Genomic DNA, 23,858 nt, shown 5'->3' on the forward strand with positions numbered 1-23,858 from the left:
CAGTGGTGTTTTAGGACACAAGACCAGAGGTCGGGCAGCAGTGGTGTTTTAGGACACAAGACCAGAGGTCGGGGCAGCAGTGGTGTTTTAGGACACAAGACCAGAGGTCGGGTCAACAGTGGTGTTTTAGGACACAAGACCAGAGGTCGGGGCAGCAGTGGTGTTTTAGGACACAAGACCAGAGGTCTGGCAGCAGTGGTGTTTTAGGACACAAGACCAGAGGTCAGGGCAACAGTGGTGTTTTAGGACACAAGACCAGAGGTCGGGCAGCAGTGGTGTTTTAGGACACAAGACCAGAGGTCGGGGTAGCAGTGGTGTTTTAGGACACAAGACCAGAGGTCGGGGTAGCAGTGGTGTTTTAGGACACCAGACCAGAGGTCGGGGCAGCAGTGGTGTTTTAGGACACCAGACCAGAGGTCGGGGCAGCAGTGGTGTTTTAGGCCACAAGACCAGAGGTCGGGGTAGCAGTGGTGTTTTAGGACACAAGACCAGAGGTCGGGGCAGCAGTGGTGTTTTAGGCCACAAGACCAGAGGTCGGGGCAGCAGTGGTGTTTTAGGACACAAGACCAGAGGTCGGGGTAGCAGTGGTGTTTTAGGACACAAGACCAGAGGTCGGGCAGCAGTGGTGTTTTAGGACACAAGACCAGAGGTCGGGCAGCAGTGGTGTTTTAGGACACAAGACCAGAGGTCGGGGTAGCAGTGGTGTTTTAGGACACAAGCCCAGAGGTCGGGGTAGCAGTGGTATTTTAGGACACAAGACCAGAGGTCGGGGTAGAAGTGGTGTTTTAGGACACAAGACCAGAGGTCAGGGCAGCAGTGGTGTTTTAGGACACAAGACCAGAGGTCGGGGCAGCAGTGGTGTTTTAGGACACAAGACCAGAGGTCGGGTCAACAGTGGTGTTTTAGGACACAAGACCAGAGGTCGGGTCAACAGTGGTGTTTTAGGACACAAGACCAGAGGTCAGGGCAGCAGTGATGTTTTAGGACACAAGACCAGAGGTCAGGGCAGCAGTGGTGTTTTAGGACACAAGACCAGAGGTCGGGGCAGCAGGGTGTTTTAGGACACAAGACCAGAGGTCGGGGCAGCAGGGGTGTTTTAGGACACAAGACCAGAGGTCGGGCAGCAGTGGTGTTTTAGAACACAAGACCAGAGGTCTGGCAGCAGTTGTGTTTTAGAACACAAGACCAGAGGTCGGGCAGCAGTGGTGTTTTAGGACACAAGACCAGAGGTCGGGCAGCAGTGGTGTTTTAGGACACAAGACCAGAGGTCGGGTAGCAGTTGTGTTTTAGGACACAAGACCAGAGGTCGGGCAGCAGTTGTGTTTTAGGACACAAGACCAGAGGTCGGGTAGCAGTTGTGTTTTAGGACACAAGACCAGAGGTCGGGCAGCAGTGGTGTTTTAGGACACAAGACCAGAGGTCGGGGCAGCAGTGGTGTTTTAGGACACAAGACCAGAGGTCGGGGCAACAGTGGTGTTTTAGGACACAAGACCAGAGGTCGGGGCACCAGTGGTGTTTTAGGACACAAGACCAGAGGTCGGGGCAGCAGTGGTGTTTTAGGACACAAGACCAGAGGTCGGGGTAGCAGTGGTGTTTTAGGACACAAGACCAGAGGTCGGGGTAGTAGTGGTGTTTTAGGACACAAGACCAGAGGTCAGGGCAGCAGTGGTGTTTTAGGACACAAGACCAGAGGTCGGGGCAGCAGTGGTGTTTTAGGACACAAGACCAGAGGTCGGGTCAACAGTGGTGTTTTAGGACACAAGACCAGAGGTCGGGTCAACAGTGGTGTTTTAGGACACAAGACCAGAGGTCAGGGCAGCAGTGGTGTTTTAGGACACAAGACCAGAGGTCAGGGCAGCAGTGGTGTTTTAGGACACAAGACCAGAGGTCGGGGCAGCAGGGGTGTTTTAGGACACAAGACCAGAGGTCGGGGCAGCAGGGGTGTTTTAGGACACAAGACCAGAGGTCGGGGTAGCAGTGGTGTTTTAGGACACAAGACCAGAGGTCGGGGCAGCAGTGGTGTTTTAGGACACAAGACCAGAGGTCAGGCAGCAGTGGTGTTTTAGGACACAAGACCAGAGGTCAGGCAGCAGTGGTGTTTTAGGACACAAGACCAGAGGTCGGGGTAGCAGTGGTGTTTTAGAACACAAGACCAGAGGTCGGGCAGCAGTGGTGTTTTAGAACACAAGACCAGAGATCGGGCAGCAGTGGTGTTTTAGAACACAAGACCAGAGGTCAGGCAGCAGTTGTGTTTTAGAACACAAGACCAGAGGTCGGGCAGCAGTGGTGTTTTAGGACACAAGACCAGAGGTCGGGGCAGCAGTGGTGTTTTAGGACACAAGACCAGAGGTCGGGTCAACAGTGGTGTTTTAGGACACAAGACCAGAGGTCGGGGCAGCAGTGGTGTTTTAGGACACAAGACCAGAGGTCTGGCAGCAGTGGTGTTTTAGGACACAAGACCAGAGGTCAGGGCAACAGTGGTGTTTTAGGACACAAGACCAGAGGTCGGGCAGCAGTGGTGTTTTAGGACACAAGACCAGAGGTCGGGGTAGCAGTGGTGTTTTAGGACACAAGACCAGAGGTCGGGGTAGCAGTGGTGTTTTAGGACACAAGACCAGAGGTCAGGGTAGCAGTGGTGTTTTAGGACACAAGACCAGAGGTCGGGCAGCAGTGGTGTTTTAGGACACAAGACCAGAGGTCGGGCAGCAGTGGTGTTTTAGGACACAAGACCAGAGGTCAGGGTAGCAGTGGTGTTTTAGGACACAAGACCAGAGGTCGGGCAGCAGTGGTGTTTTAGGACACAAGACCAGAGGTCGGGCAGCAGTGGTGTTTTAGGACACAAGACCAGAGGTCGGGGCAGCAGTGGTGTTTTAGGCCACAAGACCAGAGGTCGGGGTAGCAGTGGTGTTTTAGGACACAAGACCAGAGGTCGGGGCAGCAGTGGTGTTTTAGGCCACAAGACAAAGTGCTGTCGATCAATAATCACACATCTTCAGATCACCATTAGCTGATATCATATTATCATTATATTAAATAGTAGTATATTATCTGTGGATAAGGTCTATTTGTCACCTCTGTGCTGATAGTCATTTCAAAACAACAAAACCAAGGATTCACAAAAGTAAATTTCCAAAGTCTGTGGTGTTGAGAAATGCTTCCTAAATAACATTTTTGTTGTTGTTTGTATTAAAAGTCTACTTGCCGTGTTGAACCAGAATTTGGTGAAAGGAGTGTTGTAGAATTCATAGATCTTCTTTCCGATTGGAACTCTTCTCTTTTTACGGAGCTTTCTTCTTCATCCCCTTTCTGGACACCCCATCAGCATTCACTTCCTGAAAGCATGGTCGACAGAAACAACCGCCATGAATTTACATTCACTTCCAGAAAGCATGGCCGACAGAAACAACCGTCATGAATTTACATTCACTTCCTGAAAGCATGGCCGACAGAAACAACCGTCATGAATTTACATTCACTTCCTGAAAGCATGGTCGACAGAAACGACCGTCAGGAATTTACATTCACTTCCTGAAAGCATGGTCGACAGAAACGACCGTCATGAATTTACATTCACTTCCTGAAAGCATGGTCGACAGAAACGACCGTCAGGAATTTACATTCACTTCCTGAAAGCATGGTCGACAGAAACAACCGCCATGAATTTACATTCACTTCCTGAAAGCACGGTCGACAGAAACAACCGTCATGAATTTACATTCACTTCCTGAAAGCATGGTCGATAGAAACAACCGCCATGAATTTACATTCACTTCCTGAAAGCATGGTCGACAGAAACAACCGTCATGAATTTACATTCACTTCCTGAAAGCATGGTCGACAGAAACAACCGTCATGAATTTACATTCACTTCCTGAAAGCATAGTCGACAGAAACAACCGCCATGAATTTACATTCACTTCCTGAAAGCATGGTCGACAGAAACGACCGCCATGAATTTACATTCACTTCCTGAAAGCATGGTCGACAGAAACAACCGCCATGAATTTACATTCACTTCCTGAAAGCATGGTCGAAACACAGAAACAACCGCCATGAATTTACATTCACTTCCTGAAAGCACGGTCGACAGAAACGACCGTCAGGAATTTACATACAGGACTTTACAGTACATTTGAATGTAGTATTAAATGTAAAGTAGTATTAAGTATTATAAAAAAAACAGATAAACCAATCAAGCAATCCACTGATGACCGACCGACCAATCAATCAATCAATCAATCAACCAATCAGATTGCTTGACTGTCAGCGTTCACCTTGCTGGATTTATTGTCATCGTCTTTGTCCTTCGCTTCTTCTTCGTTCTCCGCTGGGGCTTGACATGTCACTTCCTCCCCCGAGTCGAAAATCCATGAGGAGAATCGAAGGTGGGAAAATTATGCCAAATATCACCTGTGGGACACAGAGATGAGAAAGAAGGATTTCAGTTGAACTGCTATTTGTCTCAAGCACCAAAATGACACAAAACCACACATTCTCGACCAGTTATTAGTGTATTACATATTTATAAACCATCTATACACCAATTATTAACGGGCTATAAACTCCTTATAAATAATTTGCAAACCTAGTATAAAGTATACCTTATACTCAAATACTTTACATTGAGTATACTTTAATGTAAAATGTTACCAATATGTTAGCTTAATGTAAAATGTTACCAATATGTTAGCCTAATGTAAAATGTTACCAATATGTTAGCCTAATGTAAAATGTTACCAATGTGTTAGCCTAATGTAAAATGTTACCAATATGTTAGCCTAATGTAAAATGTTACCAATATGTTAGCCTAATGTAAAATGTTACCAATGTGTTAGCCTAATGTAAAATGTTACCAATATGTTAGCCTAATGTAAAATGTTACCAATGTTTTAGCCTAATGTAAAATGTTACCAATGTGTTAGCCTAATGTAAAATGTTACCAATGTGTTAGCCTAATGTAAAATGTTACCAATATGTTAGCCTAATGTAAAATGTTACCAATGTTTTAGCCTAATGTAAAATGTTACCAATATGTTAGCCTAATGTAAAATGTTACCAATATGTTAGCCTAATGTAAAGTGTAACCAGTGTGTTAGCCTAATGTAAAATGTTACCAATGTTTTAGCCTAATGTAAAATGTTACCAATATGTTAGCCTAATGTAAAATGTTACCAATATGTTAGCCTAATGTAAAGTGTAACCAGTGTGTTAGCCTAATGTAAATGTTACCAATATGTTAGCCTAATGTAAATGTTACCAATGTGTTAGCCTAATGTAAAATATTACCAATATGTTAGCCTAATGTAAAATATTACCAATGTTTTAGCCTAATGTAAAATGTTACCAATGTGTTAGCCTAATGTAAAATGTTACCAATGTTTTAGCCTAATGTAAAATGTTACCAATGTGTTAGCCTAATGTAAAATGTTACCAATGTTTTAGCCTAATGTAAAATGTTACCAATATGTTAGCCTAATGTAAAATGTTACCAATGTGTTAGCCTAATGTAAAATATTACCAATATGTTAGCCTAATGTAAAATATTACCAATGTTTTAGCCTAATGTAAAATGTTACCAATGCGTTAGCCTAATGTAAAATGTTACCAATGTTTTAGCCTAATGTAAAGTGTAACCAATGTGTTAGCCTAATGTAAAATGTTACCAATGTTTTAGCCTAATGTAAAGTGTAACCAGTGTGTTAGCCTAATGTAAAATTTTACCAATATGTTAGCCTAATGTAAAATGTTACCAATATGTTAGCCTAATGTAAAATTTTACCAATATGTTAGCCTAATGTAAAATGTTACCAATATGTTAGCCTAATGTAAAATGTTACCAATATGTTAGCCTAATGTAAAGTGTAACCAGTGTGTTAGCCTAATGTAAAATGTTACCAATATGTTAGCCTAATGTAAAGTGTAACCAATGTGTTAGCCTAATGTAAAATGTTACCAATATGTTAGCCTAATGTAAAGTGTAACCAGTGTGTTAGCCTAATGTAAAATGTTACCAATATGTTAGCCTAATGTAAAATGTTACCAATGTGTTAGCCTAATGTAAAATGTTACCAATGTGTTAGCCTAATGTAAAATGTTACCAATGTGTTAGCCTAATGTAAAATGTTACCAATGTGTTAGCCTAATGTAAAATGTTACCAATGTGTTAGCCTAATGTAAAATGTTACCAATATGTTAGCCTAATGTAAAATGTTACCAATGTGTTAGCCTAATGTAAAATGTTACCAGTGAGTTAGCTTAAAAGATCTGACCCTTCTTTTCAATTTTCGCCTAAAATGACATGAAAGCATTTGACATAGACAAATCTAACTGCCTGTAGTTCAGGACCTGAAGCAAGGATATGCATATTATTGATACAGTTTGAAAGGAAACACTTTGGAGTTTGTGTAAATGTCAAATGAATGTAGGAGAATAAAACACATTAGATCTGGTAAAAGATAATACAAAGAAAAAATGTGTTTTTAAAATATTTTTTTTTGTACCATCATCTTTGAAATGCAAGAGAAAGGCCATAATGTATTATTCCAGCCCAGGTGCAATTTAGATTTTGCCCACTAGATGGCAACAGTGTATGTGCAAAGTTTTAGATGGGTCCAATGAACCACTGCATTTCAGTTCAAATTGTTGTATCAAGCCCAAATGTGCCAAATTGGTTTATTAATACATTTTTAAGTTCATAAGTTCATGTGCAGTCTCCTCAAACAATAGCATCGTATTATTTCACTGTAATAGCTACGGTAAATTGGACAGTGCATTTAGATTAACAAGAATTTAAGCTTTCTGTCAATATCAGATATGTCTATATCCTGGGAAATATTCTTGTTACTTATAACCTCATGTTAATCACATTAGCCTAGATTAGCTCAACCGTCCTGCGGGGGACCCACAGATCCTGTAGAGGTTTTAACCCCTTAAGGTCAATGTCTGCACCCTGCGGAAATCCAATAGGAGTAATACAAAAATCCCAATAAAAATCTGTCAGTTTAAACTAGAGATACACCACATACACCAGCAGTATGTGGATTTGGCTTTTTCAGCCACACCCATTACGGACAGAGCTCAGTGACTTTCAATGTGGCACCGTCATAGTATGCCACCTTTTCAAGCAAGTTATTAGTTCATTACATTTCTGCCCTGCTAGGCCCCGATCAGCTGTAAGTGCGGTTATTGTGAAGTGGAAACGTCTAGGAGCAACAACGGCTCAGCCGTGAAGTGGTAGGCCACACAAGCTCACAGAACGGGACCGCCGAGTGCTGAAGCGTGTAGTGAGTAAAAATGGTCTGTCCTCGGTTACAACACTCACTACCGAGTTCCAAACTGCCTGAGGAAAAAACGTCACAAGAACTGTTCGTTGGAAGCTTCATGAAATTGGTTTCCATGGCCGAGCAGCCGCACACAAGCCTAACATCATCATGCGCAATGTCAAACGTCGGCTGGAGTGGTGTAAAGCTCACCGGCATTGGACTCTGGAGCAGTGGAAATGCGAGACAAATCTGGGTTTGGCAGATACCAGGAGAACGCTACCTGACCCAATGCAATAGTATCAACTGTGAAGTTTGGTGGAGGAGGAATAATGGTCTGGGGCTGTTTTTCATGGTTCAGGCCCCTTAGTTCCAGTGAAGGGAAATCTTAACACTACAGCATACAATGACATTTGAGACAATTCTGTGCTTCCAACTTCGTGGCAACAGTTTGGGGAAAGCCCTTTCCTGTTTCAAAATAACAATGCCCCCGTGTACAAAGCAAGGTCCATACAGAAATGGTTTGTCAAGATCTTTGTGGATGAACTTGACTGGCCTGCGAGGAGCCCTGACCGCAACCCCATCGAACACCTTTGGGATGAATTGGAACGCCGATTGAGAGTCAGGCCCAACATCAGTGTCCCCTCAGCAATGTTCCAACATCTAGTGGAAAGCCTTCCCAGAAGAGGGGAGGCTGTTATAGCAGCAAAGGGGGGACCAACTCCATATTAATGCCTTCCCAGAAGAGGGGAGGCTGTTATAGCCGCAATGGGGGGACAAACTCCATATTAACGTCCATGATTTTGGACTGAGATGATCGACGAGCAGTGTATCTGTTTTTGCATTGGATGCATCTCAACCCACCGCGTCCACGGTGAAAGGTGACAGAGCTGCCACAGTGTTTGTCAGACCATGAGACAACCCATCTGCGGTGAAAGGTGACAGAGCTGCCACGGTGTTTGTCAGACCATGAGACATCCCATCTGCGGTGAAAGGTGACAGAGCTGCCACGGTGTTTGTCAGACCATGAGACAGCCCATCTGCGGTGAAAGGTGACAGAGCTGCCACGGTGTTTGTCAGACCATGAGACCACCCATCTGCGGTGAAAGGTGACAGAGCTCCCGCAGTGTTTGTCAGACCATGAGACATCCTGAAAATCAATCTTCTCATAAAATTGTCTGTGGCCTACAAATCTTGCTATGGAAAGATGAGTCTCTCATGAACAAGATGGTGTTCTCCGATTTACTCTATGACCCCTAAAAGCCTCTTGGGAATTTTTTAAGTTGGTACAGCTGATCTGCCAACTTCTGTCTGTAGCCTCCGAACCGTTTGGGATGCACACTAATCTGACCCATCTGTGGAGACTCTCACAAACACGTAGATGTTGGTTGTTTTGCTCTAGGATGCCCACAAGCCTCACAAGACTCATCTAAGGCCTGGTCCACTGGTACCAATTGAAAAAATGAATGGAAGTACTGTATACACACCATATACTCACACTACACAGTCACTCCCACACAAATCCCTCACACATTCAAACGTTACACACACACAGATGTTTTTATTATTATAACTTTTTAAATTCTGCATCTTTGGAGAAGGTTCATAAGAAAGCATTTCAATGTAAAGTCTACACCAGCTGTATTCGGAGCCTGTGATAAAGTACCATTTGATTTGATTCCAGGTTCAACGTTTGACATGACTGAGTTAGCTGAAGTTGTCTAGCTAGCTAGCTAGCAAGTGACAAGAACGTTATCCAGCCTGCATAGCAACCATTTTGTTCAGAACGGATGATCAGTCCTTTTGCATAGCAACCATGCAAAAAATAATTAACGACTGGGTGGCGTCTGTAGCAACTTGACCAAAATAACTAACATCCAGGATTTTTGTCTGGACTATATCTTCTGGTGAAATAATGACATTTTATGAATTTACTTATCTAAAAAAAAGGAGAAATATGTAATTTATTGTTAATTTGTTGGTATGTTGGTAACAGTTTTATGAAAGCAATAAGACACGTGAGGCAGTGATGTATCATGAATACAGTCACAGGTAAATGGGTTGATTGGCTCTCTGCTATCGCTTGGCCATGTTCAGGTCTTTAACCCACCTTGAACCCGTTCCTCTTGCCCATTCTCAGACATCCCATCCACATATCAGTGAGCAGCATCTGACTGCAGGTGTGGGCGATGAAGTCTCTGTGCTTGGCGGCTACAGCCAGTTTCAGGCAGGTAGAGTCGCTCCAGTTCTTTAGCTGATAGGTCAGTAGTTTCATGGCCACCTGCTCATCGTGCTTATAGGACTGGTCTAGGAGCTCGTAGGCCAGCTGGCCAAACTCTCTGAGGAGGGAAGAAAGAAGACGTTGTGCTTAGGGGTCAATTCCATTTACAATTCCAATTTTCTTATTTGGAATTTGAGTTTGCTTCCTGAATTTCCTCACTAACGTGAACCTTTCTGCTAGCTAGTCCCTCACTAAGGTGAACCTTTCTGCTAGCTAGTCCCTCACTAAGGTGAACCTTTCTGCTAGCTAGCCCCTCACTAACGTGACCCCAACGCTGTTAAACCTTTCTGCTAGCTAGCCTCTCACTAACGTGACCCCAACGCTGTTAAACCTTTCTGCTAGCTAGCCCCTCACTAACATGACCCCAACGCTGTTAAACCTTTCTGCTAGCTAGCCTCTCACTAACGTGACCCCAACGCTGTTAAACCTTTCTGCTAGCTAGCCTCTCACTAACGTGACCCCAACGCTGTTAAACCTTTCTGCTAGCTAGCCTCTCACTAACGTGACCCCAACGCTGTTAAACCTTTCTGCTAGCTAGCCTCTCACTAACGTGAACCTTTCTGCTAGCTAGCCTCTCACTAACGTGAACCTTTCTGCTAGCTAGTCCCTCACTAACGTGAACCTTTCTGCTAGCTAGTCCCTCACTAACGTGAACCTTTCTGCTAGCTAGTCCCTCACTAACGTGAACCTTTCTGCTAGCTAGTCCCTCACTAACGTGAACCTTTCTGCTAGCTAGTCCCTCACTAACGTGAACCTTTCTGCTAGCTAGCCTCTCACTAACGTGAACCTTTCTGCTAGCTAGTCCCTCACTAACGTGAACCTTTCTGCTAGATAGTCCCTCACTAACGTGAACCTTTCTGCTAGCTAGTCCCTCACTAACATGAACCTTTCTGCTAGCTAGTCCCTCACTAACGCGAACCTTTCTGCTAGATAGTCCCTCACTAACGTGAACCTTTCTGCTAGCTAGTCCCTCACTAACATGAACCTTTCTGCTAGCTAGTCCCTCACTAACGTGAACCTTTCTGCTAGCTAGTCCCTCACTAACGTGAACCTTTCTGCTAGCTAGCCTCTCACTAACGTGAACCTTTCTGCTAGCTAGCCTCTCGCTAACGTGAACCTTTCTGCTAGCTAGTCCCTCACTAACGTGAACCTTTCTGCTAGCTAGCCTCTCACTAACGTGAACCTTTCTGCTAGCTAGTCCCTCACTAACGTGAACCTTTCTGCTAGCTAGTCCCTCACTAACGTGAACCTTTCTGCTAGCTAGTCCCTCACTAACGTGAACCTTTCTGCTAGCTAGTCCCTCACTAACGTGAACCTTTCTGCTAGCTAGTCCCTCACTAACGTGATCCCCACAATGTTGGACTGAAACCTTTCTGCTAGCTAGTCCCTCACTAACGTGATCCCCACACTGTTGGACTGAAACCTTTCTGCTAGCTAGTCCCTCACTAACTTGATCCCAACACTGTTGGACTGAAACCTTTCTGCTAGCTAGTCCCTCACTAACGTGATCCCAACACTGTTAGATTGAAACCTTTCTGCTAGCTAGTCCCTCACTAACGTGATCCCAATGCTGTTGGACTGAAGCCTTTCTGCTAGCTAGTCCCTCACTAACTTGATCCCAACGCTGTTAAATCTTTCTGCTAGCTAGTCCCTCACTAACGTGAACCTTTCTGCTAGCTAGCCTCTCACTAACGTGAACCTTTCTGCTAGCTAGCCTCTCGCTAACGTGAACCTTTCTGCTAGCTAGTCCCTCACTAACGTGAACCTTTCTGCTAGCTAGCCTCTCACTAACGTGAACCTTTCTGCTAGCTAGTCCCTCACTAACGTGAACCTTTCTGCTAGCTAGTCCCTCACTAACGTGAACCTTTCTGCTAGCTAGTCCCTCACTAACGTGAACCTTTCTGCTAGCTAGTCCCTCACTAACGTGAACCTTTCTGCTAGCTAGTCCCTCACTAACGTGATCCCCACACTGTTGGACTGAAACCTTTCTGCTAGCTAGTCCCTCACTAACGTGATCCCCACACTGTTGGACTGAAACCTTTCTGCTAGCTAGTCCCTCACTAACTTGATCCCAACACTGTTGGACTGAAACCTTTCTGCTAGCTAGTCCCTCACTAACGTGATCCCAACACTGTTAGATTGAAACCTTTCTGCTAGCTAGTCCCTCACTAACGTGATCCCAATGCTGTTGGACTGAAGCCTTTCTGCTAGCTAGTCCCTCACTAACTTGATCCCAACGCTGTTAAATCTTTCTGCTAGCTAGTCCCTCACTAACGTGACCCCAACGCTGTTAGATTGAAACCTTTCTGCTAGCTAGTCCCTCACTAACGTGATCCCAACACTGTTGGACTGAAACCTTTCTGCTAGCTAGTCCCTCACTGACGTGATCCCAACACTGTTGGACTGAAACCTTTCTGCTAGCTAGTCCCTCACTAACGTGATCCCAATGCTGTTGGATTGAAACCTTTCTGCTAGCTAGTCCCTCACTAACGTGATCCCAACACTGTTGGACTGAAACCTTTCTGCTAGCTAGTCCCTCACTAACGTGATCCCAATGCTGTTGGATTGAAACCTTTCTGCAAGCTAGCCCCTCACTAACTTGACCCCAACACTGTTAAATCTAAACCTTTCTGCTAGCTAGCCTTGAAAAGCTTTCTGCTAGCTAGCCCCTCACTAACGTGACCCCAACACTGTTAAATCTAAACCTTTCTGCTAGCTAGTCCCTCACTAACTTGACCCCCACACTGTTAAATCTAACCTTTCTGCTAGCTAGCCCCTCACTAACTTGACCCCCACACTGTTAAATCTAACCTTTCTGCTAGCTAGTCCCTCACTAACTTGACCCCCACACTGTTAAATCTAACCTTTCTGCTAGCTAGTCCCTCACTAACTTGACCCCAACACTGTTAAATCTAAACCTTTCTGCTAGCTAGTCCCTCACTAACTTGACCCCCACACTGTTAAATCTAACCTTTCTGCTAGCTAGCCCCTCACTAACTTGACCCCAACACTGTTAAACCTTTCTGCTAGCTAGCGCCTCACTAACTTGACCCCCACACTGTTAAATCTAACCTTTCTGCTAGCTAGCCCCTCACTAACTTGACCCCAACACTGTTAAATCTAAACCTTTCTGCTAGCTAGCGCCTCACTAACTTGACCCCCACACTGTTAAATCTAACCTTTCTGCTAGCTAGCCCCTCACTAACTTGACCCCAACACTGTTAAATCTAAACCTTTCTGCTAGCTAGCCCCTCACTAACTTGGAATTGTTTTCCAGGTCCTGGAAGATGTCGTCCACCAGTTCACTCTGAGACGACTCGTGGGCCATGGCCTTGTACAGCTTACAGGCCACCAGAGCTTTGGCCATGGCCTCTTCCCCCCTCTTCCACAGGAACAGAGCCATCTTCTGACGCTTCATGAGAACGGCCCACACCATCAGCTCATGGAACGGGTACTGGAAGCGGCTGACCTCCGGGTCGTCCACATCGATGTCGATCTCTTCCTCTTTCTTCTTCTTCTTCTTCTTCCCTTTACTGTTGCCTTTTCCTCCTGGCTCGTCGTCCTGGTATGAATCAGATGGACATTAGAAATATGAAGTATTGGATGTAGGGCGAATCTTAACTTCACTTCACTGAAGTCAAACGTTTGCTTAGACATGCATTGATACCAATGGGAGACTAAGTGGATTCTCCCTGTATACAGAAATGAATTCAAGTGGTTATTGTATTGGTATGGATGATATTGTAATGAAACAGGCAGGAGCAGGCCTCGAACCCTCAACCTTCTTAACCCGAAGTCAGCGTGCTATCGACTGTGCCGCAAAAGCATGCTCGTGCGGCAGTGTCGATTTCCGCGCTTATAAACTCAGGGTCATTACAATATGTAAATGTAAAATGTTGCTAAGTAGAACAACGGTGCTAAGTGAAAGACGAGACACTCACCTCCAGTCCTAACATTTTTAAAGCTTTCGGCTGGGAAACAAAACAAGGGGAGGAGACAGCATTTAATTAGCATGATTAACATTAGCATTCATGTTAGCATTAGCATTAGCATTTTATATATTATTATTATTAAAGTTATTATTACACTGAACAAAAATATTTAAACGCAGCACGCAACAATTTCAAATGTTTTACTGAGTTACAGTTCATATAAGGAAATCAATCAATTAAAATAAATTCATTATTTATTTTCAAATAATGTGCTTCTACGTCTGTGTTGCTTCCTGTTTGGGGTTTTAGGTTGAGTTTCTGTACTTTGTGACATAGGCGGATGCAAAAGGACTTTATAAATACATTTGATTTGATTTGATTCATTAGGCCCTAATCTATGGATTTCACATGACTGGGAATACAGGCATGCATTGGTCAGTATCTGGTGTGACCGCCATTTGACTCATGCAGCGAGACACATCTCCTTCGCATAGAGTTGATCAGGCTGTTTATTGTGGCCTGTGAAATGTTGTCCCACTGCTCTTCAATGGCTGTGGGAACCGGAACAAGCTGTCGTACACATCGATCCAGAGCATCCCAAACATGCTCAGTGGGTAACATATCTTCCATGGAAGAACTGGGACATTTTCAGCATCCGGGAATTGTGTACAGATCCTTGTGAACGGGGCAGTGCATTATCATGTTGAAACATGAGGTGATGGCGGCAGATGAATGTCACGAAAATGGGCCTCAAGATCTCGTCATGGTATCTCCATGCATTCAAATTTCCATAGATAAAATTCTATTGTGTTAGGAGCTTATGCCTGCCCATACAATAACCCCACTGCCACCATGGGGCTCTCTGTTCACAACGTTGACATCAGCAAACCGCTTGCCCACACAACACCATACACGCTATCTGCCATCTGCCCGGTACAGTTGAAACCGGGATTCATCCGTGAAGAGCACACTTCTCCAGCGTGCCAGTGGTCATCGAAGGTGAGCATTTGCCAACTGAAGTCGGTTATGACGCCGAACTGCAGTCAGGTCAAGACCCTGGTGAGGACGACAAGGACGCAGATGTGCTTCCCTGAGACGGTTTCTGGCAGTTTTTGCAGAAATTCTTTGGTTGTGCAAACCCACAGTTTCATCAGCTGTCCGAGTGGCGGGTCTCATACGATCCTGCAGGTGAAGAATCTGGATGTGGAGGTCGTGGTCTGGGGTTGTGATGCCGGTTGGACGTACTGCCAAATTCTCTAAAATGACGTTGGAGGCGGCTTATGGTAGAGAAATGAACATTCAATTCTCTGGCAAGACCTTCCTGCAGTTTGCGTGCCAATTGCACGCTCGTTCAAAACTTGAGACATATGTGGCATTGTGTTGTGTGACAAAACTGCACATGTTTGTCCCCAGCACAAGGTGCACCTGTGTAACGATCATGCTGTTTGATATGCCACACCTCTCTGGTGGATGGATTATCTTGGCAAAGGAGAAATGCTCACTAACCGGGAAGTAAACAAATGTATACACACCATTTATTAAGAGAAATAAGCTTTACGTGAGTATAAAAACATTTCTGTGATCTTTTATTTCAGCTCATGAAAAATAGGAGCAACACTTTACATGTTGGCGTGTCCAGTGTATTATATTCAGATCTGTAAAGGGAGTGTTTCTCCTCACTCTTTTTAAACCGTAGAGGTTGTTGTAGAGGGTGCGGAACTGTTTCCTGGTGTAGTTACAGCGATAAGCCCCGCCCATCAGGAACTCCAGGACCAATCCGATATCGATCAAGGTGATCTGGTAATCCGGTGGAAGATTTCCCTGAAACACCAAACAACCATCATCATTATACTGTTACTGTTTTCACGTTACTATAGGGGGTCAATGTTAGGTAACACTTTACTATAGGGGGTCAATATTAGGTAACACTTTACTATAGGGGTCAATATTAGGTAACACTTTACTATAGGGGTCAATATTAGGTAACGCTTTACTATAGGGGGTTAATGTTAGGTATCACTTTACTATATGGGAGTCAATATTAGGTAACACTTACTATAGGGGGTCAATATTAGGTAACACTTTACTATAGGGGGTCGATATTAGGTAACACTTTCCTATATGGGGTCAATATTAGGTAACACTTTACTATAGGGGGTCAATATTAGGTAACACTTTACTATAGGGGTCAATATTAGGTAACACTTTCCTATATGGGGGGTCAATATTAGGTAACACTTTACTATAGGGGGTCAATATTAGGTATCACTACTATATGGGGTCAATATTAGGTAACGCTTTACTATAGGGGGTCAATATTAGGTAACACTTTACTATAGGGGTCAATATTAGGTATTACTTTACTATAGGGGGTCAATATTAGGTAACACTTTACTATAGGGGGTCAATATTAGGTATTACTTTACTATAGGGGGTCAATATCAGGTAACACTACTATAGGGGGTCAATATTAGGTAACACTTTACTATAGGGGGTCAATATTAGGTATCACTTTACTATAGGGGGTCAATATTATATATATACATAACACCTTAATGAAACCAGTCATAACACCCTAATGAAACCAGTCATAACACCCTAATGAAAACCAGTCATAACACCTTAATGAAACCAGTCATAACACCCTAATGAAACCAGTCATAACACCTTTATGAAACCAGTCATAACACCCTAATGAAACCAGTCATAACACCCTAATGAAACCAGTCATAACACCCTAATGAAACCAGTCATAACACCTTAATGAAACCAGTCATAACACCCTAATGAAACCAGTCATAACACCTTAATGAAACCAGTCATAACACCTAATGAAACCAGTCATAACACCTTATGAAACCAGTCATAACACCCTAATGAAACCAGTCATAACACCCTAATGAAACCAGTCATAACACCTTAATGAAACCAGTCATAACACCCTAATGAAACCAGTCATAAGTCCTTTGTATTGTTGATGGATATTGTAAACATGTCATTGACTCCCTGTCCACATAAAGGTTGAATAATAGAAGGAAACGGTACCTTTAACGTCTCTAACTACAAAGTGCAGAGTATTCGTTGGGCCCAGCCTCTGTAAAAACAATCAACATAACAAACAGAGATGGACTTTCTATTCAATCCAACGGGCTTTATTGGCATGGGAAACATGTTTTAACATAACAAAGCAAGTGAGGTAGATAATAGTCTCTCTCTCTCTCTCTGTCTCTCTCTCTCTCTCTCTCTCTCTCTCTCTCTGTGTCGATCTGTCTCTCTCTCTCTGTCTCTCTCTCTCTCCCTCTCTCTCTCTCTCTCTGTCTTCTCTCTCTCTCTCTCTCGGTCTCTCTCTCTCTCTCTCTCTCTCCTCTCTCTCGCTCTCTCTCTCTCTCTCTCTCTCTCTCTCTCTCTCTCTCTCTCTCTCTCTCACTCTCTCTCTCACTCTCTCTCTCTGTCTTTCTGTCTCTATCTTTCTCTCTGTCTCTCTCTCTGTCTTTCTGTCTCTCTCTCTGTCTCTCTCTGTCTCTCTGTCTCTCTCTCTATCTCTATCTCTCTCTAGTTTTCTTTGGATTATGGAAAGGGCATTATGAACCTGTTCTTTGAAAGACTTCCCCCAAAATATTGATTCTGTAATCATTAATGAAATTGAACACATAAAACACAGTGGCAATGATTTTTCTCATCAGATGTATTGATCTGGTTTTGCCACGTAAAAATCCAATTCTCAACAATATACTTCATGGATTTTTGTATATACTACTAACATGTATTTAGAAGCAAGGTTGGGGTCAAGTCCACTTAAATCAATTCTGGAAGTTAACAGAAATGGAATTGAACCCAACCCTGTTAATAAAGTTTTCATTTAGGAGAAATCAAAAAGTCATCTATCTATCTATCTATCTATCTATCTATCTATCTATCTGTCTATCTGTCTGTCTGTCTGTCTGTCTGTCTGTCTGTCTGTCTGTCTGTCTGTCTGTCTGTCTGTCTGTCTGTCTGTCTGTCTGTCTGTCTGTCTGTCTGTCTGTCTGTCTGTCTATCTCACCGTGTTGTAGAGTTCCTCCAGACGAGGGATGGTGAGGAAGTGGTGGATGTTGACACCGTTCTCTATCAGCAGCTTGACGAAGTCCACCCTGTCCAGCACCAGGGCATCCATCATGGCCTGCTCCAGAGAGTTCACCTACAGTAGAGAAACACATTCAACTTCTTAGGGCTAGGTCCCTTTTTTTCTCCACTTCCTGTCTGAATGACGTGCCCAAAGTAAACTTCCTGGAGTTCAGGCCCAAAGTAAACTGCCTGTTGCTCAGGCCCTGAAGCCAGGATATGCATATAATTGGTTTGTAGTTTGTAGAAATGTAGAAATAATGTAGGAGAATATAACACAATAGATATGGTAGGAGAAAATCCAAAGAAAAACCAACCAGATTTTTGTTGTTGTTAAGAGACCATCCTCTTAGAATGGATAGTATAAGGGCATATTGCAAATTAGCTCCCAGGATGCAATTCCTATGGCTTCCACATGGTGTTAGCAGTCTATGTTCAAGGTTTCAGGCTTGTAACTTCCAAAATTAATAAGAAATATCCATTTTAGTAGAGTGACACAGTCTTGGAAATTTGTGTTTGAGCGCCATGAAGACAGGACGCTCCTGCTAAAATCGGTTTCCTATTGAACATACTTCTTTCCGTAAGAAATATTATCGTTTGATTACATTTTAGGGTATCTGAGGAGTTAATAGAAACATATTTTGACTTGTTGAAACAAAGTTTAGGGGTAGATTTTCAGATTCCTTTCTCTGCATTTTGAACAAGTGATTTACTCAAATCGATGGCGCCAACTAGACTGACTTTTGGGATATAAAGAAGGATTTTATCTAACAAAACGACACTGTTAAATGTTAAAGCTGGGACCCTTTGGATGACAAATCAGAGGAAGATTTTCAAAAAGTAAGTGAATATTTAATCGCTATTTGTGAATTTATGAAACTATTTTGAAAAAAATATTTTGAAATTGGGCGCCATCCTCACATAATCGCATGGCATGTTTTCGCTGTAACAGCTACTGTAAATCAGACAGTGCAGTTAGATTAACAATAATTGAAGCTTTCAACTGATATAAGACACTTGTATGTACATAAATGTTTACTATCCATAATTTTTATGAATATTTATTTGAATTGCGCGCCCTCCAGTTTCACCAGAAGTTAATCCCGCTACCGGGACCCCTAGCCCTAAGAAGTGCCATAACCCTGTTCAGCACCAGGGCATCCATCATGGCCTGCTCCAGAGAGTTCACCTACAGTACTGGAGGAACCCAGGAAGACAGTAGAGGAGACAGTAAGGCTATGGATTACCACCACTGACAAGTGGGGTCCAGCAGGGGGCAGCATTACAGAACGTTAAGGTCCAATACAGCCGTTTTTTTTTCTCAATATCAAATCATTTCAAATCATAAGTTGATAAAAAAATGATCAGAAATGAACAAAATTAGCTTCTTAGCAAAGAATAATTTCAAACACTAGAATTTAGCGAGGACTGTCTGGGAGTGGTCTGAGTGGGGAGGGGGAAAACTGAATACTTGCTGTTATTGACAAGAGAGGTTTGGGAACTCTCTTTCTTATTGGTCTATGAACTCAGTTACCGCCTGGTGATGTCACCAGACAGGCCCAAAACTCCATCACACCAAAACACGCTGAATTTTCAGGCGGTCTTTTCAAACTGCTCTGTACACTAAAAGGGCATTATCACATGTATTTTTTTTCTACATTTCCCAGTTTTATTCCAACTGCAAAGTGTGTAAATAAATATAAAACACCTTTAATATCAGTGTTGTCGTGGTAATGAAAGGTGGGTAAACCCTGACGCCACGATTCAGGAAGAATAAGCACTCATTAAAATATGAATTAAAGAGGTGACTTGCATTATCCTCTACATAACTGCTTCAGATAGAAATGATAGAAATGATATGATATAGTGTATTGATGTGGTTGAATATAGTGTATTGATATGGTTGAATATGTGTATTGATATGGTTGAATATAGTGTATTGATATGGTTGAATATAGTGTATTGATATGGTTGAATATAGTGTATTGATGTGGTTGAATATAGTGTATTGATGTGGTTGAATATAGTGTATTGATGTGGTTGAATATAGTGTATTGATGGTTGAATATAGTGTATTGAATATGGTTGAATATAGTGTATTGATGTGTTGAATATAGTGTATTGATATGGTTGAATATAGTGTATTGATATGGTTGAATATAGTTGAATATAGTGTATTGATGTGGTTGAATATAGTGTATTGATGTGGTTGAATATAGTGTATTGATGTGGTTGAATATAGTGTATTGATGTGGTTGAATATAGTGTATTGATATGGTTGAATATAGTGTATTGATATGGTTGAATATAGTGTATTGATGTGGTTGAATATAGTGTATATGTGGTTGAGTGTATTGATATGGTTGAATATAGTGTATTGATATGGTTGAATATAGTGTATTGATATGGTTGAATATAGTGTATTGATGTGGTTGAATATAGTGTATTGATATGGTTGAATATAGTGTATTGATATGGTTGAATATAGTTATTGATGTGGTTGAATATAGTGTATTGATGTGGTTGAATATAGTGTATTGATGTGGTTGAATATAGTGTATTGATATGGTTGAATATAGTGTATTGATATGGTTGAATATAGTGTATTGATGTGGTTGAATATAGTGTATTGATATGGTTGAATATAGTGTATTGATATGGTTGAATATAGTGTATTGATGTGGTTGGTTGAATATAGTGTATTGATATGGTTGAATATAGTGTATTGATGTGGTTGAATATAGTGTATTGATATGGTTGAATATAGGATGTTGAATATAGTGTATTGATATGTTGTTAGTGATTGGGGTTGAATATAGTGTATTGATATGGTTGAATATAGTGTATTGATGTGGTTGAATATAGTGTATTGATATGGTTGAATATAGTGTATTGATATGTTGGTTGAATATAGTGTATTGATATGGTTGAATATAGTGTATTGATATGGTTGAATATAGTGTATTGATATGGTTGAATATAGTGTATTGATGTGATATGGTTGAATATAGTGTATTGATGTGGTTGAATATAGTGTATTGATATGGTTGAGGGTTGAATATAGTGTATTGATATGGTTGAATATAGTGTATTGATATGGTGTTGAATATAGTTGATAATTGATATGGTTGAATATAGTGTATTGATATTGAATATAGTGTTGAAATATAGTGTATTGATATGGTTGAATATAGTGTATTGATATGTGTATTGATATGGTTGAATATAGTGTATTGATGTGGTTGAATATAGTGTATTGATATGTGTATTGAATATAGTGGATATGGTATAGTGTATTGATGTGTTTGAGGGTTGAATATAGTGTATTGATATGGTTGAATATAGTGTATTGATGTGGTTGAATATAGTGTATTGATATGTGAATATAGTTGAATATAGTGTATTGATATGGTTGAATATAGTGTATTGATTGAATATAGTGTGATATGGTTGAATATAGTGTATTGATGTGTTTGAGGGTTGAATATAGTGTATTGATATGGTTGAATATAGTGTATTGATATGAATATAGTGTTTGAAATATAGTGTATTGATAATGGTTGAATATAGTGTATTGATATGGTTGAATATAGTGTATTGATATGGTTGAATATAGTGTATTGATATGGTATAGTGTATTGATATGGTTGGTTGAATATAGTGTATTGATATGGTTGAATATAGTGTATTGATGTGGTTGAATATAGTGTATTGTATTGAATGTGTATTGATGTGGTTGAATATAGTGTATATGTGCTGTATTGATGGTTGAATATAGTGTATTGATGTGTTTGAGGGTTGAATATAGTGTATTGATATGGTTGAATATAGTGTATTGATATGGTTGAATATAGTGTATTGATGTTGAATATAGTGTATTGATTGGTTGAATATAGTGTATTGATATGGTTGAGGTTGAATATAGTGTATTGATGTGGTTGAATATAGTGTATTGATGGGTTGAAATATAGTGTATTGATGTGGTTGAATATAGTGTATTGATATGGAGGGTTGAATATAGTGTATTGATATGGTGTTTGATGGGTTGAATATAGTGTATTGATATGGTTGAATATAGTGTATTGATATGGTTGAATATAGTTGATATAGTGTTTGATGTGGTTGAATATAGTGTATTGATGTGGTTGAGGGTTGAATATAGTTGATATGGTTGAATATAGTGTATTGATGTGTTTATAGTGTAGGGTTGAATATAGTGTATTGATGTGGTTGAATTAGTGTATTGATATGGTTGAATATAGTGTATTGATATGGTTGAATATAGTGTATTGATGTGGTTGAATATAGTGTATTGATATTGGTTGAATATAGTGTATTGATATGGTTGAATATAGTGTATTGATATGGTTGAATATAGTGTATTGATGTGGTTGAATATAGTGTATTGAATAGTGTATTGAGTGTATTGATATGGGTTGAATATAGTGTATTGATGTGGTTGAATATAGTGTATTGATATGGTTGAATATAGTGTATTGATATGGTTGAATATAGTGTATTGATATGGTTGAATATAGTGTATTGATATAGTGTATTGATATGGTTGAATATAGTGTATTGATGTGGTTGAATATAGTGTATTGATGTAATATAGTGTATTGATATGGTTGAATATAGTGTATTGATATGGTTGAATATAGTGTATTGATATGGTTGAATATAGTGTATTGATGTGGTTGAATATAGTGTATTGATGTGGAGGGTTGAATATAGTGTATTGATGTGGTTGAATATAGTGTATTGATATGGTTGAATATAGTGTATTGATGTGTTGAATATAGTGTATTGATGTGTTTGAATATAGTGTTGAAATATAGTGATATTTGAGGGTTGATGTGTATTGATATGGTTGAATATAGTGTATTGATGTGAATATAGTGTATTGATGTTGAATATAGGTTGAATATAGTGTATTGATATGGTTGAATATAGTGTATTGATGATGGTGTTTGGGGTTGAATATAGTGTATTGATATGGTTGAATATAGTGTATTGATGTGGTTGAATATAGTGTATTGATGTGTTTGAGGGTTGAATATAGTGTATTGATATGGTTGAATATAGTGTATTGATGTTGAATATAGTGTATTGATGTGTTGAATATAGATTGATATGGTTGAATATAGTGTATTGATGTGGTTGAATATAGTGTATTGATGTGTTTGAATATAGTGTATTGATAGTTGAATATAGTATTGATATGGTTGAGGTTGAATATAGTGTATTGATGTGGTTGAATATAGTGTATTGATGAATATGTTTGGTTGAATATAGTGGTTGAATATAGTGTATTGATGTGTTTGAGGGTTGAATATAGTGTATTGATGTGGTTGAATATAGTGTATTGATATAATATAGTGTATTGATGTGGTTGAATATAGTGTATTGATATGTTTGAGGGTTGAATATAGTGTATTGATGTGGAGGGTTGAATATGAATATAATATAGTGTATTGATGTGTTTGAATATAGTGGATTGGTTGAATATAGTGTATTGATGTGTTTGAGGGTTGAATATAGTGTATTGATGTGTTTGATTGGGTTGAATATAGAATATAATATAGTGTATTGATGTGTTTGAGGGTTGAATATAGTGTATTGATGTGTTTGAATATAGTGTATTGATTGAATATAGTGTATTGATGTGTTTGATTGATGGTTGAATATAGTGTATTGATGTGTTTGAGGGTTGAATATAGTGTATTGATATGGTTGAATATAGTGATTGAATATAGTGTATTGATGTGGTTGAATATAGTGTATTGATGTTGATGGTATTGATTGGGTTGAATATAGTGTATTGATGTGTTTGAGGGTTGAATATAGTGTATTGATATGTTTGAGGGTTGAATATAGTGTATTGATGTGGTTGTATAGTGATTGATATGGTTGATTGATATAGTGTTTGAATATAGTGTATTGATGTGTTTTGAGGTTGAATATAGTGTATTGATGTGTTTGAATATAGTGTATTGATGTGGTTGAATATAGTGTATTGATGTTGTTTGAGGGTTGAATATAGTGTATTGATGTGTTTGAGGTTTGAGGTGTTGAAACAGGGTTGAATATAGTGTATTGATGATATAGTGTATTGATAGTGGTTGAGGTTGAATATAGTGTATTGATGTGGTTGAGGGTTGAATATAGTGTATTGATGTGGTTGAATATAGTGTATTGATATGGTTGAATATAGTGTATTGATATGTTTGAGGGTTGAATATAGTGTATTGATATGGTTGAATATAGTGTATTGATGTGTTTGAG

The 23,858-nt window shown here is 40.6% G+C and overlaps 1 pseudogene; it reads right to left on the reverse strand.

Moving 5' to 3' along the window:
• Positions 1-23,858, reverse strand: part of LOC135565440 (transient receptor potential cation channel subfamily M member 1-like) — a 62,364-nt pseudogene that overhangs the window by 34,500 nt on the left and 4,006 nt on the right.

Source organism: Oncorhynchus nerka, linkage group LG27 (assembly GCF_034236695.1).
Source record: "Oncorhynchus nerka isolate Pitt River linkage group LG27, Oner_Uvic_2.0, whole genome shotgun sequence".
Lineage (NCBI taxonomy): Eukaryota > Metazoa > Chordata > Actinopteri > Salmoniformes > Salmonidae > Oncorhynchus > Oncorhynchus nerka.